Raw genomic sequence first — 19,817 nt, 5'->3', positions numbered from 1 at the left:
TTAATCATCAATCATACCCCACTTTTTACCTCAAGGTAACAAAAAAAAAAACAAAAAACAAACAAAAAAACAAAAGACAAAAAAAAACAAAAAAAAAGTCAATCATACATCGCAAAAGCTTTATCTTGAATTTTCCCTGAGAATTAACCACCTCTGTGACACTCAGTGACCTGTCTCAGAAATTATCAACCGGTACTGTTGGTGCAATATGCACAACTGTAGTATCGTTTGAAATACAACATTTCGTGAAAACAATTTAAAATAATGTTTTATCTATTATTGGGTAGTTGAATACAAAGCTTTACATCATTAAACCATTTCTCCTCACAAGAGAGAGAAGTCGTAATGGACGTGGCGGAGTTTTAGTGCGAAGGAATTACATGTTTACGTTCGTTAAAAAAAAAAAAAAAAAAAAAAAAAAAAAAAAAGTTCTCTGGTTTCATTAGGTAGGACATTGCTTACGCTCCATGAGTGCGATTTTCTTTTATTTGGAGGGGGGTTTCCAAAAAGATTTCTCTCGGTTACACGATTGGAGCAGAAAATTCGGGTTCACGGGTAACGCGGTTAGATAAGCAGAAAAAGGAAAGCTGCATCCCAGCTTTAGAGAATTTTATCTGATTTTTATTGACAGTTCAGAATTTTAGCCATGAGAATTTGAAAGATTCCTTTTGAGACTCCTTGCAAATAGAAGGGGAAAAATCCCACTTGCCAGCTATACTCCATTTGCAATTGCGGCTCGCACAGTATACTATACTTTACGCGTCACAATCTAGCATGTGAACGTTAACTTTTAGTACCTATAATATTTCATTTAATATTAATTCTTCATTAAAAAATTCCGCAGTATGCAGAAACATACCATAGTCAACCATAGCAGGGGAAAAATCAGTTACATGAATCATGACACGATGTTCCGCATCGGCCGTACCATTCGGTTCATGTAATGAACCGTACTGCCTGGTTCATGGAACCGATTTTTCAAACCAAACCTATTTGTAAAAGTATAGTTCGATAGCAAAAACTGAATTGCAGGGAGAGCTCGTTTTAATGAACCGTGGAAGCTGTTGCCAGAACAGATTCAGTACGGTTACAGAAACCAAATGATACAGTCGACTCCGAACAGGGCATTACCGTATAATTTAACTGAGAATGATTTTTCTCGGCGTGTGGTTCCATGGTTAGAATAAAATGAAAATTGATTATCATCAACATATTATGATTGGCGGAGGTTTATATACATTTTTTTATTTTAGTTTCAACCACTTTTCTTTCAGCAATAGATAAGGTTGTATAAAATTGAAACGTCCTGCATTTATTTCCATGTCCGTCCATTTCCACGATTTTTTCGCCTTGGGTTTCACTTTTAAAATGAAAACTCAGAATCGACAGGAAAATTTGAAAAATTACATGCATTCTCGAAAATTAGGGAAAATATATCACACTGAAAAAAAAAGAATCTTAAATTTGCCGCCAAGAAGTATTTCTTCTTAAATCAAGAATTTTGCTAGTTAATGTCAGCTACTTTTTTGCTTAACCCAAGCATTAATTTTCTTGAATCAAGAAAAAGTCAGCTTAAAGCAAGATAAAAAAAATTCTTGGCGGCAAATTCAAGAATTATCATGCTTGATCCAAGCTACTTTTTTTTTCAGTGCAGTAGAGTTAAGATAGCTGTACTGTGATATGCAGACACGTCTTCGTAAAATATTTCTACAATCTTTTTAAATACCTGTCAGGGATTGTATTGCCATTGGTAGCTTGTAATAGAAAATTGTCGAAATATTTAGCCCATTTCTTTGTCCTCGCCGAGCACGAATTAGTCTTAATGGGTGTAAATGTGCTCCATCTTTGGCGATAATATTCATCTCCTCCCCATAAAGCAAATACCTCCTGGTCTTTTCTCTATTCATTAGTGTTTTTATCACTTTCTCTTTGTTCTTGACCTGATATTTTGCCAAAATTCAAATGCGTTCGCTCTATTTTTACACGTCGTATTTATTGTTTGTCGGAGTTGACACTTTACATTTTAATGAGATTTGATTAGGCACTAGGGCACGAACAGTGATTGAATTGTTCAAAAACAATTCCGTTGATCGATATCTTTTGCAAACGCACTTTAGTTAAACATGTCAAATCTTTTTTGCGCTTCACCCGTGTCAATCTGCACGTGCAATGATTCTCGTTCACCTCGAAAGCTACCTCACGACCTCGAATTTGTATTCTTTTCTCGCTCTTTTTTTTTCTAGTCTCATTTTTACGTATTTTGCGCAAAACAAAAAAAAATCTGCTTAAGGGTTCTCAAGCAGGTGGACTCTCTTGACTGTGGCGTGCGTGTTATGCTTTGCGATAGATCTATCGATCTGTCATTTAAACTTTTGGATCCATTATCAGAGTGTTCGCAGCGGAAACCTTCATTATCGATTCTTTACCGTAGATTCGGACGGGAAAATATCGATAGTCGATTATTCACTGCTGGCAAGGGTGCAAGAAATGCCCAATCTCGCGATCCACGCATTATGGCAAACGAAAGACTAATCTTGCGGCAATTTTCAAATCGTACCCTTTTTTGTTTTTGATTTAATGCAACACGTTAGAAAAGTCCGGCAAATCGCACACTTCGCTTAGTGAAAATGTGATCTTTTTCCATGCGGCATGAACGCCGGATCACGGCAGACGAGTTTTGATTTTGAAATGTTTGGACCCTTGTCTTCTAAGTCGACATGTCTATTTTTCCTTTACTCAAATAAATTTGTCATGAATAATCCATCCCAGGTGAGGTAGCTTCCTCGATGTATATCTATCGTTTCACATGTGATTGAATGGACGGAGCTCTCGTTGCCAACTTGTCAGAGTCCAGGGCCGGATTTTTCTACTTGCCGCCCATGGGCCGCCTGTATTTTGCCGCCCTCCTTCTCATTCGTTTTGAAACATCAATAAAAACCATCAAGTGAACGTCCCAGCGGGGGAGGGTTGCATAAGACGCGTTTACTCGTGTTGAACACATTTTTTGGGAAAGCCCTGTCAACATTACTAGCAAAAGGTCACGGAACTTTGCGCGAAAGTCAAGTTTCGTAAACCTATCTCTAATGGACAAGGCCTTCCATTCATAAGAAATGAACGAAAAAATTATGAAAGAACAAACACAAAATTTGGTTTAATGATTTTAACTTCCGCCGCCGCGCCGCGCCGACCGCACCGTGTTTGGCGCAATGCGTGAAGTATTCACGCAGTCTTGTAGGCGCTATGCGTTTCACGCTGACCGCACTGTGTTTGGCGCAATGCGTGAAGTATTCATGCATTCTTGTAGGCGCTATCCGTTTCACGCTGACCCCAATAACCGCACTAAGTTTGATGCAATGCGTGAAGTATTCGTGCAGTCTTGTAGGCGCTAATATGTGTTACATTCCGATTGCCGCGCCGAGGGCTTCTCCTTTATATCTCAAGTCCTCGTCATCGTTTCTCCCTAAGTCGCGCCGTTCCAAGCCAAATTGTGTGTTTGGTTTCTCTCTTAACTCGACTAATTAAAGGTGCTGTCTCTTGTATCACTGGAAGACGACAAATTAGAAATTACTATACTCTCAGGAAATGAGAGATTTTGTAGCCTTTTCTCGTTTGTAATTTTTTTTTCTAAATCCGATTTTTTTTTATACCTACATTTAAAAAAATTGCAAAATTTGCCGCCCCCTTCATTTGCTGCCATGGGCCGCGGCCCATGTGGCCACCCCTCTAATCCGGCCCTGTCAGAGTCGCCACTGCGAGCTGATTCTTTAAATTGATAGACAAAGGCGTAGAAAAATAAGACGGCGAGCTCTACGTTGAAAGTTAGTTCGCGTAGAAGAAGGTACCTAGACAATTATGTACTAACTAAAGGGTATTTCGTGGATTGCCTTAAGTTAGTCTATTACTTACCTCTTTAGTCAGTGCAATTATCCGTCTCCATACCAATAGGCGAGTTCGAGTTGCCAACTTGCAAAAAAAAGCTTCTGATCGAAAGGCATTTTTTTCTCGAATTTCACCATCAATTTGTTTGCAGCGACGTTATCGCGACTCTGAATAGCCAGACAGCGTCTTATTTTCATTGTTCCTATTCAAAATGAGCAATAAGGAAATTCTCTTTATCCATGTGGCGGCAGGTTTTCAAAACACGGACCAGCCGAGACCTGAACTTGACTCTATTTTAACGAGTTTACTGCAGATAAATTCATCAGAACTATATTTTGCAATGAAGAATGACTGTATCTGACTCATCCATAAAAGCACGTATCTGCTTGAGGAAACTAATGGCACTTACATCGTTTCTTAATTGAGCTGGAAAAAGTAGTCCCATATTGTAAAATGAGGTCCTCATGAAACATGGAGTCGCGAGAGACTTCTCTCTAGCCCTGAAAAGACGAGACATGTCTTCGTTACCATCACTAAAGAGCGTAACTATGCCAAATATCCCCATTGTCAATTTAATGATCAATTCCTGCCGGAAAAAGGTTTACTTCCCTGAAAAAACAACTCCGGCCGTGGAAGCCGTACTTACGGGCTGTATAAACTTACCGACCTTGTTCCGGGCTGAAAGGCCGATCCTTCCGGGCGTAGCAGCACCCCGAGCAATAGAAGCTACGGCTCCAGCATCCGGCAGTTTCAGCCGCTGAGCCCGGAATGGACGGTATGTCTATATAGCCCGTAACGGTTTTTTTCAGTGTTGTTTCTGTCATTTCCAGGTGGATTAATGCCAGAAATTGTTCATTTTCGCGGGTACTAATCGTTGATGTGAAAAGTCAGGGAATTTTGATTATTTGGGTCACGGAAGACCTAGAAAAGTCAGGGAATTTTTCCTCGTCGTGTCTTTTGGTTCGCCGTACCTTGCTCCTCTTTCTGAAGCGTGCCATCGAACCCTAATTCCCCTCAAAGTGCGTTTGTTCATGTTCGAACTCTCTCAAAAGGGTTTTACTCAACTTTGAGCCGGTATAACCCGCATACGCTCATAGAGCCGGAAAGATTAGGCGTCCTCTGATGTGGCCCAATTTTTCAGGCTATTAATATTATCTTTGACGCGTGTGGATGAGCGCACGACAATTTTGCGTGGCAGAGGAAAAAGTCGCGGGGCCGTTACCTACCCAGCGTTGCCGTTTCGTCCCGTCAAAACCATCCCATGCGTGGGAAAAGTGTAGGAAATTATTGAGATCTGCAGAGACTGCACCGGCGATTCTCGTAAACTCGGGCATTTCTGCCAATGATTACGGGTCGCCATTCAGTTACGTAACGCAATGGAATCGGTTTCTGTTTGATGGACACGGGTCCAAAAACTCATGAGCCTTGGCTTCCTGCTTGATCAACGGGAGCCAGGGCTCATGAATTTTTGGACTCACGTCGCGCTAACAGAAACCGATTCAATTACGGGAGGGAACCGGCGCGGTGACACGTGAGGGATGGGCAGAGAGTTACTCTCCCGTGTTACCGAAGACATCAGTTTCAGTAGTGACCAAATTTCTATAATCTAGTTTTCCTCAAATATTTTTTATAAATCTAATTTAAACGGTTCAGTCATCCGGCTGAAACAGCGAAATTTGTCCCAAGTGCAGAATACAAGGCTTGTCGAAGTGCAGTAAGTGCGCAAAAATTGACGTTATTTGCGACAAAACAGCAGTAAGTCTTTTTTACCCCGCGAGAGAGCTGTACTTGCGGTTGTCTTGTGAAAAACGGTGCTCTTCCCTGCCGACTCCTGGTCATAAAAAGTGTTTATTGTTCGTTGAAAGCATAACCACGCTAACACACATACGATTGCACGTACGGCTGTTTTCCCTAGTATGAGATATATAAGTCCCTTTTTTACAGTCAAATGGTTAAATTCGCCGATTCTTCTCCGCTCGAACAGTTTTTGGTCCAGTTTTTGAAAACTTCATTTTTGAACTCTTCGCTATCTTCAGTACACTGAATAAAAAATTTACGGGCTATGTAGACGTACCGTCTGTTCCGGGTGCTGGAACCGTAGCTTCGACTGCTGTGGGTGGTGTACCCGGAACTTTCGGCCTCTAAAGTCGGATCGCATCAGAATGCTGCACCTTTAAACTATAGGCTGTATGACCTAATGTCAAACCCGGCCCCGATCATTATAATCGGAGCTATTTTAAGATTACTAACCTGTAAAATTTGAAAAACCTAAAAAAGTAATTTTGGAAGGTCACAAGCGGAGAAAAGGCACAGGTTCTTCCAAAGCTGTTCAATGGCGGAATTGGAGGTTTTCTCGCATGCCAAAATGCAAGACTGACGGCCGTCATAAAGTTTCTTATTTCTAGTCCTTCGTATACTGCCATGCGAAGGAAAAACGTCGTATGAACCTTCAGACGTTGCCAAATTTTTTTTTAGTAAATTACGAATTTTCGGAAAAATTTGTAAATATTTTTTCATCAATTTTTCAGAATTTTTTTCTGCAATTTCACCTAAAGTTCCCGAAAATTTCTAGGAACCATATTCATAGCTTTCCTAAAAAACGAACATTTCATCGAAGGAAATTCGGTAGCTCTCGGATATTCATACGGCATTTTTCCTTAGTACGGCAGTGTAAGACTATAGTTACATCATGGATTAGTCAGGTAAACCTTTTGGGACGGTTGCTCAAGTTACAAAATATGGTCTGGCAGCGTTCTATTCTGCCATGCTATGGAAAAACGCTGTATGAACCTTCAGACGTTGCCAAGTTTTCTTTGATAAAAATCGAATTTACTGGGAAAATTGTGATTATTTTTTCCAAAACTTTCAGACAATTTTTACGCACTTTAATCTACAATATCTGAAACTTTCAAGGAAAAATATGAATGAATTTCGTCAAAAATACATATTTCATTGAGGAAAACTGTGCAACTTTCGAATGTTCATACGGCGTTCTACCTTAGCACGGCAGTATTGGTCTACGTCTAATCGAAAGTAATACTTTTACGCACATATTCTACACACCACGTCTTCTCATTAAACGCACTGAATATTTTTATGATGCTATTCGTTTTTAGTACAGACTTGCTTATTCTGAGTGCATTATTATTTTCGATCAGTCCAAATATTTACCATCAAAACATGAGCATGCAGCTAGTGCTTTTCACAGATTTTTCTAGTTTTAGTTTTCTCTTTTAAATTCTTCAACGACTGCACTGCACCTCGCCCCAGTATGACGCATTGAGGGCGACGATGAGTAAATGTTCTCGAACGAACAATGAAATATGACGTGAAACAAAAAATGAAGACTGCGTTCGCTTGTTCGTTAAATGCTATCTCTTGTCAATTACCTCTTTGTTGAGCCAAGTTGAGGTTACGTAAAAGAATGCCCGTTCATTTCTGTATACTTTCCAAGGTGTCTGCCTTGAGCCTTGTTCTTAGGGCATGTTTAAAAAAAAAAATGACATTTTCTTTTCCCCTTTATCTCTCTTTCGAATTTATGGCTTTTTTTATCGGGAAAGTTTTCCCACCGTATAAATTAGAGGAAAAGAGAGAAAAAATGGATTTTACACCTTTAAAAAGCACTTTCTAAAGAAAAAAATTCGCTCATATTTTTTTCTGCATTTCTGGAAAGTAATAGCCGAGAGATATCTACTTAAAAACAATTCTTGAAAAAATTCCCTCCTGGGCAAGGTTCTTAGAATTTTCTTCTTTAGGGAATTTTCCTTGCCTAAAAATACTTTAAATAAAATTTACTAGCTCGTTAACGTTATTTGTATACTAAATTTGTACAATTTGTCTTCTTTTTCTCGCACAGATTCACTTCCAAAGCGATCAGTAAAATACTCCGAGACGAATATCATGGCTAAGAGTCAGGATATAATTTCAAATAAGTAGACCCTTTTCCTCTGATTGCATATGGTACTTTACACCCCTCTCCCCTTCGCTAGCATGAGGCACCTCTGGACTGCCCTCTTGTCAGGTGCTTTAGCCGTGGCGAGGCGTCAATGATCGATTATCGATATTTCTCAGTTGAAGCCGAAGTAAACAATCGATTGTTAAGGTGTTCGTTGCAAACACCCTGTTTATCGATCCTTTTTCATAGGTATAAATGGCAGATCAATGGATATATCGCAAAGCACGCCACGTGCCGCCACATCACTGCGCTTCAGGTACTTTAGCCACGGCTCTCTCTAGATGAGCGCGTTGTCCCCATATTTTCGAATTATGACTCAGGTTCTCAGGGGGTAGCTTGACTAGGTATGAATTAAAGCATCTTGTCCCAGGGTCTTTTCTTCAAAATTTCAAAGTTATTCACGAGTTGGGAAGTTCAGAGATCAGCTCCTAAATGAGATAGCATGTTCAGGCAACACGGATCAAATGGAACACAAATTCTAAATGGATTACATTTTGCAATAAGGAACCAATATTTCTGGCCCATTTTTTGAAGCAACATACATGCTATTGGCTTTCCTATACAGATATATGCTTTTATGGAAGAGCCAGAGATAGTGGTTCTTTATTGCAAAATGTAATCCAAATATGACGTCATTTGTGTTTTTACCATTTACCGAACGTTAATCGTAATTATACTCATATCCTTTTTAGGAACGCTGATGTCCAAATTGTACGCGTGGTAATGATTTGTACTGATAACTTTGAGGAGGCAAATGAAATGGAGTGCTTTACTTGGTACCTTGCCGAGTGGGCCATCGCTTTCAAAGGCGCTCCATAGGCGGGGGATGAGGTCGAACCAGAAGTGAACCCCTGAGCTTTAGCTACGGACTACGGTACCTGCCATAGGGAGAGTTCGCACACCAGAGGATCCACTTCTGATTGGATCACATATCATAGATTACGTGGGAATCTTATGAGCCGAGAAAACAAAACGGTGGAAGTTGATTGCAAATGATTCCAAATGTCGGAGAATAGGATTTTATTTGCTCTGTGTCACTACGAATTTTACTCAAATTACATAGTTGCACGTTTTTATTCAGTTCTGAGACCAATTTTGTGCATTACATTTGAAGAATACTTTTCAACGTAAGCCTGTACTATGGCAAGGTCGGCAACAAATATAGTAAGTGTCAACTGTAGACTGCAGGGGTGGCAACGTTCCCCTCTCATTTAGAACCATCACCATTCCTGGGGTTTCTTATTAGGGCCTGTATGGACTCTCTTTTCAAAGGTAGAAAGCGGGTGCATCTTTATTGATAAAACAGTAACCCTGGATGGGGACCTTTAGGAACTCAAAAAAAAGGTAGTGATTCTGGACGGAAGGAGGTTTTTACGAATTTTCGGCTGTTATCACGGCCTGCTACACATGTTGCTAGTTTTGCCATGGCAAAGATTCACGTTGAAAAGATTTTTTCGATTGTAACGCACAAGATTCGTTTCAAAACCTAGTAGATACATGCAACTATTGTAATTTATAAGTAATAATCACGGCGATGCTAGGAAATAAAATCTCTTTGCTGTAATTTTTATCCATGTGCATGCGTTTGCGGTCATTTTTAATTGGTATTGATTAGCTCTTTTAAGGTGATTCGTCAAACTCAAGTGACGTGGTCGAACTGGCATGTGATATATCGCATCGATTAGGTGAAAAATTCCAGCAGATTTTGAATTTTCAGCAAAAAAAAAAAAAGGACGATAGCCCCTGCGCCTGCGCATAAGCCTAAAGAATCATTCTAAATCCAAAAATCAGAATATTCAAGAAAAGTAAGCAGAATTGTGTTTGGGAAAAAACCTCGCATTCGATACAGAAATCGATTTCTGTATTGAATGCGAGGTTTTTTCCGAACACTATTCTGCTTACTTTTCTTAAACGTTCTGATTTTTGGATTTAGAATGATTCTTTAGGCTTATGCGCAGGGGCTATCGTCCTTTTTTTTTCTTGTTTTTTTTTTGGCTAAAAATTCAAAATCTGCTGGGATTTTTTACCTAATCGATGCGATGTACCGCATGCCAGTTCGACCACGTCACTTGAGCTTGACGAATCACCTTAGTCCTAGAATGACTGATTGCGAGTCAATCAGAACTACCATGCTAAGCAAGAACGCCGTCAATGCATCAAGATTTGCCCTTGTTTTTTGGAACTTAACACTTCATAAAATGAAAACTGTTTTACCCCTGCACCTCAAACTCACAGGTTAAGTTCCTGATAGTATTTGGGAAAGAATTCTGTAAAAACATTTTCCTGAGGTACCCAAGTTTTTCTGCTATGATACATGGTTTCCAAAACATTTAAAATGGCGTTGACGGCGTTTTTGCGTTGCACGGCATAGAAGTAGTGTATAGTTTCACAAAAAACGTAGCATACACAAAGGCACTTGCACTGAAAAAAAACTTCTCGGCGTTTTTACCAAGGTCCGTTGGTACCTTTACCATCTCACTTTTCTCACCAATTATTGGTAATTTTACCAAGACAGACTGATAAGCTTACCTAAAAACCGGTATTTTTACTGTTTTCTCAGGTAAGAATACCACTTTTATTGGGAATCAATTCCCGGTAACTTTGCCATTTTATCTCGGTAATTCTACCACAGTCGATAAAAAATATTGGCGTTTTTAACAAGGTCCAGTAAAATTACCGAGAAAGTTCAATAATTTTACCGAGATTTCTCGGTAAAATTACCAATTCCATAAATGGTAATTTTACCAAGAAAAAACTGGGATCAAATAGAACCCTGAATTCTTGGTAATTTTACCCTTTTCTTAAGTAAATACACAGAGATTTCTTTTTTCAGTGTGATAGATTCAGCTGAATCGGCGAGTGCGAGTGTCCGATGGGAGTGTGGAGTGGCTAAGCGTGAAATAGAGCGGGCGCTGCTTGGTCGCAAGAAATCGGCGTCTGCCTAACTGTAATTTGCCGTTCGCGTCATGAGAATGCTCTGTACTTCCTTTCGATGTAAAATTCTCGGAAATGTGTCGGTTCGGTGCCCGGACGCAGGCGTAACTTTCTCCGCGGTAGAAAATCACTCGGCCGGGCACCGCTGCCTGCGTTTCCTCTCGCTTCAGGCCTGGAGCCTCAATTTGTCGCCTGAATCCGTGGATGTTAAAACGGAACATGCCCATCATCTGATGAGCCGCCCAAGGCGAGGATCCATATGGAGCTTAGGGCTCGCCAGAAAATGGACTTAGCAGGCTTTGACATGGAGTGCTTCCCTCATCGCCGACGCCAAGCACGATGCCCCGCTGTGAAATAACCGCGTATCTCCCAGTGGCCCAGTGGTCCTTTGCGATGAATCGATTGAAACCTATGAAAAAGGATTGATTATCAAGATGTCGGCAACGAACATTTTAATAATCTATTCTTTACCATAGCTTCAAATTGGAAAATTTGAAAGTCGATTATTCACGCCTCGTCACTCATAACCGCGTATCTCCAATCAAAACTCCGCGCATGCTTTTGTCGGTGAAGTGTGAATAATCGGCTGTCGATACTTAGTCATTTGACGCCATGGTAAAGAATCGGTCATCAAGGTTCATCCCGATAATGAATCCTTTCCTGTAGCACTGAAAAAAAAAAAGTCGCTTGGATCTCGAGTCCAGACTCTTAAAAATAATGACAAGAAAAAATACTCTTGATTCAATCGGATTTTGCTTGGATCAAAAGGAAATCCGCTTAAATTAAGAGGCTTGGTTCTCGATTTAAGCAAAAATCCGATCGAATCAAGAGTATTTTTTCTTGTCAATGTTTTTAAGAGTCTGGACTCTAGATCCAAGCGACTTTTTTTTCCAGTGAGGTTTGCATGGTAGATGATCAAGTCATCGCAAAGCACGCCACGCCACTGGCAGATACGTGCTTTTGTCGGCGCGGCAGGACGGGCCCGGCTTTGGCCTTTTAGTAATGACCCATGCTCATTGCTCGGCTCCCGACCAAAAGCGAGGCGTGAATCAACGGCTATCGATTCTTCCCCATTTGAAACTCTGGTACGAAATCGATTTTCAGGGTATCGATCTTTTTCCATAGGTCTTATCAGCAGATCGATCGATTAATCGCAAAGCACCGGCGCGGCGCTTTGATTCGCACCATCGGTGGCAGGGATTGCAAAATCCTCCGCGAGAGCGGATTCGGGGAATCCAGGCCCGCGCCTCGCGTCGCATCGTGCATGTAGAAATCATTACAGAAGCCGCTGACCGGTTTCGGTTCGCTGCCCACTCTCTGTGGCGTCCGCCAGTTGTGACGTCACTCTACGATTTTCAAGCGACTTGTAGAGATTCGGTGGGTCATAGAATAATAAGGCTACGCCTATAGAAAGGACACTCTCGCAGATTTCATGACGAAGAAGAAGAACAGGGACCTGGAGCTCTTGAGCTGGAGCTGGCGGGTATTGTTTACATTCAGAATGAAAATGGTGGCAATAGCCAACTGTAACACTCTAACTGTAGCTGATCACATCTGATTTTATCAGTCATCTGGCCAGCATGAGCACGACGAGGCTGTGGAAATCGTTTCCGTTACATTAATTTTGATACTCAAACTCTTTTACTCTGTGACGATGACTTTTACACTTACAAAACATTAGACTCTTCGTTGGCACCACTGACTACATTTCGCAACCCTGCAATTTGCTGGGCCCTACTATTACATTTGACAACCTTGCAAAGAGCTGGCGGGTTCAGAAAAGTATAGGGCAACGGGACCTAACCAAACCTGGACACAGCAGGCGAGAGTCACAACGGCCACTTACGCGAGTGACTCTTCTATAGGCGTTAGCTTTATTATTCTATGGGTGGGTTGACCCTTAATTTCAGCAAGGGCGCCGTTTCAGCCGATAGCTCGGGACAGAGGCGGATCCGGACACTGAAAAAAAAACTCCGGCCGTTGAAGCCGCAATGGACCAATAGACAAGGTACGAATTTAAGCATTCTAATACATGTTTCTTGACCAGAATTTCACGTAGAACACGATTCGCGCAACGAAAATTACCGAAATCAACTCCTAACGAAGATATTAACGTTTATATTTCACATTGGTTACGAGGAGTTTGAACTGCCCGCTCACAAGAAACTCAAAGCTCTACGTGAGTCAAATCGTGCACTAGAACGGTTTCAGCAAACTTCTCAATCAAGCGATGTTCATTTCCCACCATGTGCTGTTCAAACTATAAACAACTTGCAATAGCTGAGCTAAAGCGTCAAGATTAAGGTTGCCAGATTTTTATATCGCAGAGACTGTCATGATAACGTTTAGCGCGCGATGTGAGTCACGTAGAGCATTGAGTTTTCATGAGCGGGTGGTTTGAATTCACGCATCAAGAATCATTAAATATCTTCATAACGAGTTGATTTCGGTAATTTTCGTTGTGCGCATCGTGTTTTACGTGAAATTCTGGTCAAGAAACATGTATTAGAATGCTTAAATTCGTACCTTGTCTATTGGTCCATTACGGGCTATATAGACATACCGTCCGTTCCGGGCTCCAAAGCCGAAAATCTCGGCTGCTGGAGCCGTAGCGTCGGCCTCTGAACCCGGAGCAATCGAAGCTACGCCTCCAGCAGCCGGAATTTTCGGCCTTTGAGCCCGGAACGGACAGTATGTCTATATAGCCCGTAATTGCGGCTCCCACGGCCGGAGTTTTTTTTCCAGTGGACAGTGGCTAAAGAGGGGGCCGTTGCACAACTCCCCCTCTCACATAGAGAACATAATACATTTGAAGAATCAAGTCAAGATGAAAATTTATGGTCATTCAACTTTAAAACTTAAATTGGACGCATTTTTGCTAAAAGGAACTATGTCACACGCAATCCCTATGCACATAGTTCCTTTCAGCGTAAATACGACCAATTATGCCTATGGAAATCGGATTTTTTGAAAGGTCAAGGTTAAAATATAAGAAGACAGCAGACATTAATTGAGTTAAGTTTTCGACGCAAAGACAAAACAACAACAGAAAACAACAAAACAACTAGAATTTTGTGTTTTGTTGGTCTCGCCAGCAACACACACGTGGTTTTTTATATTGGCTGAACTTACTGAACTTTTTCTCTTTTGTTGCTCCCTCTTTCTTTCTGATATCTTCTTTTTCTTCTTCCGTGATTCGAAGAGGGAACCATACCACCATGGTAGCATGGCTTCATCCCTGAACCGGCCACTGGCACGGGGGAGGTAGCCAATAACGGTTGTGTGGAGGCAAAAGTTGCTGGAGGGGCAGGAAAAGAGCAAAAGCTCATTTGATCTTGGACAATTCTCTGAAATCCCCCAAATTGCATGCCTCGTGTTGGTCTGGGTCAGGGTACGCAGGGTGGTTAAAGTAGTTGCCCTCCGATCAAGAGATCCCAGGTTTGATTCAGGGCTAGACAACCCGAGCTTGACGGTCTTACGCCAAGGTCACTCAGGAATGGTTTTTGAGAGGAAAGGTCAACCAAAAATCAGCCCCTAGAAACTGTTACAAGTACAGAGGAAGGAAGGGGGGAAAACAGGTCCAATTGCTGTTAAGGCTATTAAAGTAGTTGTTTTTAATAGGGAGCAAGTCCGTTTTCAGATGACTTCTAATTTGTTTATGTATTTTTGTGCATTCAAGGCTCGCACAGTGGATCGAGCCAATCACAGAGGTCGGACATACATTTTTTGACCAGAGCTGCAAATTTTGATGTTTATTTCGTCACATTTAAATTTTGAGGGATGCCTCTTATAGAAAATTTCACAAGGAGATCACTGGAACCACTTTTAAAACCTCAAAGTTTTGTGTAAACAGAGTTAAAAGTTTTGAAAGTTTCCAAATTTCGTCCGACCTCTCCCGTTGACTCGATCCACTGTGGTTCCCATGAGAAAACAACTCTTTCAAGTATTGTTTCCTGCCCGGCAGTGGCTATTCGTGCAACTTGGCAACACTGTTTTTCCTCAATTTAAATACAATATAAAGAAACGATTACTTATTGTGAGCTCACTGCTAGGGATAAATGAGTACCAGAGTTTAGTTGTCCATAGCTCTTCAGTGTTCGCTCCCAGAAAAGCATGTTGAAAACGTTCATTAGTCTTGAATTTTGTGGACATTGCTCCTATGGTACTACGTCTTCACTTATGGCCTGCAGGGTTTCTTAAAATTCCTGGAGTAGTGCACTGAAATACATGCATAAATTTTCAAAGGTTAAGTATGTAAGATTTAGTCTGGGATTTTTCCGAGTCCACGAAGCTGATTTACCAGGACAGTGTCGAGGCGTGAATAATCGATATTTCCTCGTTTGGAGCTATGGTAAAGAATCGATTATGGAAGTATACCCTGATGAGCGATCATTTTCCGTAGGTTGAAATGATAGGTAAATCGATCTATCGCGAGGCACTGTTGTAGGCATGTTCGCGGAGTCGGAGCGTTTCCTGAGGATGAGCACCAATATTCGATGGGAGCGAATCTAATGGAGTCCAATTTCCGTCTCGTTTCGAAATTCTCCTGACTCCACGCAAAATCCACGCTAATCCATGAAACAATTTTTCTGCGAATGCGCACACCGCACTCATCGCGCGTCATCCTCTCGAACAGCACCGAGACTCAAAATCCAAGCCATTAAAACAAATCAGAAGAAATACATACAGCCATGACCCAAGATTCCCGTTCTTCTCTCTTTCCAAGAAATTAAGGAACTAATTACATTTAGTTCTCTCCTTCACGCTATCCTATAAAATGTGAGACCGCCCCACAGTGGATCGAGTCAATAGCAGAAGTCGGACAAAATTTGGAAACTTTAATTGCTTATAACTCCGTTTGTTCAAGACTTTGAAGTTCTAAAAGTGGTTTCATTGGTTTTCTCGTGAAATTCTCTTCTACAAGCACCCCTTAAAGTCTAAAATGCGACAAAATAGACATGAAAATTTGCAGTTTTAGTCAAAAATTTCATGTCCGACCTCTCTAATTGACTCGATCCACTGTGCGCCCCCTGGGCTGGTTATTGAAATTGGTAGGTAAAAAGGTAGACGTAGAGTTCGAAGGGGAAATGGAGCGATCCTATTGGTTGAACTAGGTGAATTGTTATAGAGGAAGAGGGGAATGATGAATTAAGTGCGAGGTCGTTGTCTTAACTAGATTAATTTGCCAAAAGTAGACTAGGTAATAACGCAATGTACCATTAAAAGTAGGAGACATATTATCGAAGGCAACTGTATTAGAATGAGTGCCGAACGTTGTAGGAAGGGGTGAAATTAGTCCCATAATGATATGCTTGATAGTCTCCAAGTCAATCTCGTTGCCTATCAAAGTATTGAAGGCGAACTGGTTTTGAACGAATGGAAAACATTGTGAGTTGAGTATTGATCCACCAATGTCATGAAATGCAGTGCTTGCTGATTTGTAATGTGGATCCCTGATAATTCAGGAGCAAGACATTCAGTGGTATTGAGGGAGTTCTAAAGGTCTCAAAAGCGACAGACTGCAGGGGTGGTCTGACCAAGGGTGCTAGGACGCTTTAGCACCTGAGAAATTCTGAAATGTGGCTCAGAGGGCCCCGTCAGGACTCCCCTAAGGACCCCCAAAACTTGAAAAACCCACACAAAGGAAGGCTTTAAGTTAATTACGGGGACCTTCACCCGAGAGGAAGGGCCCCGAAAAAGTATCAGCACTCCGATAATTTTTGAGCCCGACCACTTAGAACATTGCGAAAGAGATTCATTCCGAACATTCCGATACCTCAAAAGTAAAGTATATTCAAAGATTTGAATGGGACCCGAGAAAAACTAAAGGAGCCCTGAAAATCAAAACTGTAAAAATCGAATTTATCAACGACCTCCGAGGCCTCAAAAAAAGCGTTACGAGGATTTACAGTCTCAAAATGAATTAATTCAGTCGTATACGTTGCTACAATGGGCCTGTTGCAAACTTTTGCTAGAGCAGAATGAAGAGTTGTTTCCTATAGATAATGCCTCAAAAATCACGATGAGCGCATCGGCAAAGTCTGAAATGCACTCATAACTTCACAATCTGCGTAAGAAATTTGCGTTATTTTGAGCTTCCCGCTTCAAAAACGATACTACTGCACAGGTGAACATTTTGTTAGAGGAGTCGCTCCATCGTCGGCAATATTCATCATGGCCGACGCTTGCGCAGTTCCTCGCGTAATTCGAGGAGAGTTCAAGGTCAATTAAGGCGGGCGAGGAAAATATGAACGTAAACACACCGATTGTTATATGGTTTAATCCTGTTCAAGTGTTATCTCGTTCCATCACACGTGTTTTGGGGGACTGGCGTCGGCCATGATGAGTATTGTCGCCAATGGAACGACTCCTCTAACAAAATGTTCACCTGTACCGTAGTATCGTTTTCGAAGCGGGAAGCTCAAAAAACCGCAAATTTCTTACGCAGATTGTGAAGTTATGAGTGCATTTCAGACTTTGCCAATGCGCTCATCGTGATTTTTGAGGCATTATCTGTAGGAAACAACTCTTAGTTTTGCTCTAGCAAAAGTTTGCAACAGGCCCATTTTGCCTAGCTCATCCATAAAAGCATCGATCAACATTCGGAAACTGATGGGACATATGTTGTTTTTAAAATGAGATAGGAAAAGCAGTTCCTTACCGCGCATTGTAGTCCAAGTTAAAAAATACAATGTGTCGGAAAATTTACTATGTCCTCGAAAGGAAAATCTTCCACTCATAGTGCCGACGACGCGACGCCAGGGGCCAGGTAATCGTAGGGTCTCTCTGTTCTTAAGCTAACAACTTGCTGCTTGTGTTCTCTGTAGTGCTAAGGATTAACGCTGTATGAAATCCGAATTTTGTCAAATTTCCTTTGACGAAATATATATATTTTAGAGACAAGTTATGAACATTGTTCCTTTAAATTTCCGGGTGTGTAAATTAAATTGAATATAAAATTGTGTGAATCCTTTAAATTTTCGGATGTGTAAATTAAAGTGAATATAAAATAGTGTGAAAAATTTGGAGAAAAATATTCACTCTTTCCCTGAAAATTCGTGCATTATCGAAGGAAATTTGGCGACGTCTCAAGGTTCTTACGGCGTTCTTCGTTAGCACGTCAGTTCCGATCCTCGGATAAAGCGTTTACACCCGTATTTATCCATGGTTCGTAGACCAGTGGTGTATCATAAGGTTGTGCTCTTGAGCGTTCGACAAATTCATCATTTGAAACGAATCATCTCAAGCGTGAACTCACACTGTTGCCAATAAGTCTGCTCCCCTACCCTTCTTCCCCTGAAGTCCATCGCCAAATGCACCAAAATCTGAAGAAAAGAACCATCTATAACCAACTTAGTCAAACATAGTCAATATTCTGAATGTCCCTATCTTTTAAAATCCATAAAAATGGAGTATCAGGGTGTCTCCAAGGCCGGAAAGTCGGAAATAGCACTGATTTTTTAGGGTCCGTCCAGAAGTTCTGCAAGAAGGTCCGGAATTCTATTCATTTTTTTTCTTTTTTTTTTTTTTCTTTTCTTTGTCTATTTTGTCGCAATTTGAGGGAGAAATTCAAATTTTTGAAATTCTTCGAATTTCGTCCAATGAAGGTACTGAAAAAGTATTGAATTTCTCGGAAATGTACCGATAAAGCACTGTAAAAGTACTGATTTTTGGCCGGCCTGTTTTAGTAGACACCCTGAGTATGTATCTCATAAATTCTAATGAATTCGGCGGAACGGCAATGCAGTACTCTCAGGAAGTAGTTGAGATCTTGTCCGCAAGAGTTAGTACATCCTTCACAAGCGTGGCTTGTCTATGACGGTCGGTGACACAGTAGTGCGGTAGTTACTCGGTAGATCGCACCACTCGTACTCTACGTTTTATGACTTATTAAACGAGCCCTAATATCACGGCGCGGCAGTACACCTAACACCTGTCGTTCCTTGGCTTTGCAGCTCACTGCTACAGATTTACACCCCACTCGCCCCTCTCTTCGTAATGCCAAGGTTCTGTTGAATTTTCGAGTTTGCGGTGCAAATCTCGGGAACCGTCTTTGATCCTCCGCTTGGAATCTTGGATGCTTATTCTCACACCAGTATTTCTCCATTTTTATTTTTTATTTATCTATTTATTTATTTATTCATTCATTCATCCATTCATTCATTCATTAATTTATTTATTTATTTATTTTTTTTTCAAGCCAAAAATTTGAAGGCGGATAAAGAATGGTGGTCGCATTTCGTACGCTCTGCGCGGAACAGCCTTTAAAATGGCGGCTCAACTCGAAATGCGACCACCTTTCTTTATACGCCTCGAATAAATTAAAGTCTTGCTTTGAAGTCCGTCGATTTTATTTATTCAAAACTTGTATTATTTGCATATATTTCTTTGACATCCTAGAAGTTAGCATAAGAACGAAAGTTTCGAATCCTTAGGCGTATATGTGCGGGAGGGGGGATTTACAAGTTTGCCGCCTTAGACCGACTAAAGTTCGTCGTCCCTGTATCGAAAGAGATGATCTTTGACGGTTTGAATAGCCCCCTCTACCCCCCCCCCCCAAAAAAAAAAAAAAAAAAAAAAAATTGTGAGCATTTTAGAAGTCTATACCGCCGCGTTTTCTTAATTTGCTGGCCCTAAAAATTGGTCGCCATATGTCGCTGCACATGTGGCCTCTGCCTAAATTCGGCTCTTCTTTGCCGCCTGCGCACACACTCATATTTGTTAGGTATGCGGTTGACGGAGTTGCAAACGCATTGCGTTTTTTATAATTATCATCAGTTTATTAATATTAGCATAATTTGATTTATATTTAAATTCTTGAAACATACCTTTATCTGTAGTTGTTGAATGTCAAATCAACTTTCGAATAATTTTCGTCAGAACTGTAAATTAACCATAAAATACAATAAATAAACAACATATGGGTTTATAAGGCTGACAAACAGAATATAAACACACCCAGGACGTTTCGAGCCAATTACATACCCATTCTCAATTGGAACTAAGGTGCTAGGTCATTATTCCCATATAAAAAAAATTTCTCCCACAT

General features: G+C 40.9%; 1 protein-coding gene across 7 annotated transcripts in view; it reads right to left on the bottom strand.

Moving 5' to 3' along the window:
- LOC109037149 (uncharacterized) overlaps positions 1-19,817 on the bottom strand; it is a 549,607-nt gene that overhangs the window by 428,892 nt on the left and 100,898 nt on the right. The window lies entirely within an intron of this gene.

The sequence above is a fragment of the Bemisia tabaci genome, chromosome 1 (assembly GCF_918797505.1).
Source record: "Bemisia tabaci chromosome 1, PGI_BMITA_v3".
NCBI lineage: Eukaryota > Metazoa > Arthropoda > Insecta > Hemiptera > Aleyrodidae > Bemisia > Bemisia tabaci.
This window is presented reverse-complemented; position numbering and strand designations above follow the sequence as displayed.